This window comes from Schistocerca americana, chromosome 4 (genome assembly GCF_021461395.2).
Source record: "Schistocerca americana isolate TAMUIC-IGC-003095 chromosome 4, iqSchAmer2.1, whole genome shotgun sequence".
NCBI lineage: Eukaryota > Metazoa > Arthropoda > Insecta > Orthoptera > Acrididae > Schistocerca > Schistocerca americana.
Window position 1 is genome coordinate 776059489 of NC_060122.1, and position 987 is coordinate 776060475.

At 41.4% G+C, this 987-nt stretch overlaps 1 pseudogene; it reads left to right on the forward strand.

Annotated features, from left to right (window-relative positions):
- The first annotated feature begins 248 nt into the window (after positions 1-248).
- On the forward strand, positions 249-366 carry LOC124614542 (annotated as a pseudogene).
- The last annotated feature ends 621 nt before the right edge of the window (positions 367-987 follow it).

The window sequence follows — 987 nt, forward strand, 5'->3', positions numbered from 1 at the left end:
GCAAAGAAAATGAACACAGCCTCATGTAACAAAATCCGAAAACCTTCAGTCGGAGAGAATGTGAGAATTAGAGTATCGGATGTAGACAGGGCAAAAATCGATACAAAATCTATAATATTACTAGCGATAAATATTCAGGATGGCTAATTTTATCCACTTAGTACCAAAGCTGGTAAACTGAAGTCGTTGTACACTAGGAACCAATTTACATGGTGAAAGGAAAATTTTATCAACATCAAAGAAGTAGGGGCAACGGCCTTGCCGCAGTGGATACACCGGTTCCCGTGAGATCACCGAAGTTAAGCGCTGTTGGGCGTGGCCAACACTTGGATGGGTGACCTTCCAGGCCGCCATGCTCTGTTGCCATTTTTCGGGGTGCAATCAGCCTCGTGATGCCAATTGAGGAGCTACTCGACCGAATAGTAGCGGCTTATGTCAAGAATACCACCATAACGACCGGGAGAGCGGTGTGCTGACCCCATGCCCCTCCTATCCGCATCCTCCACTGAGGATGACACGGCGGTCGGATGGTCCCGGTAGGCCACTCGTACCCTGAAGACGGGGTGCTTAGTGTGCTTTCCAAAGAAGTAGCAAGAGAAGAAATTACTTTATGGGAAGTGGTTACCAAACAATCTTTTGTTGGAGGAGCTAAAAAATGCATGTGTAAATCGTCTTCCATATTATGTAACTCTACATGCCACTGTAGCCAGCCTTGTTGTAACAAAAATTAAAGTTCACAAGGTAACATTTTTACAATATTTTTCCCTAATGTGGAATATTACTCACTATAATCACATTGGAGTGCAAGAATGTTTAAAATAAATATATTTACAGTAAATACAAACTATTACAATAAAATGCGAAGTTGATTTTTTAATGAATACGGTTTTACCAGTTGGCATGGGTACATCCTAACATTTACCAATGTCTCTTGGTAAAAGATCGAAATCTATGCATATAAAAAGAAATTTCGGACTTTTACCACAC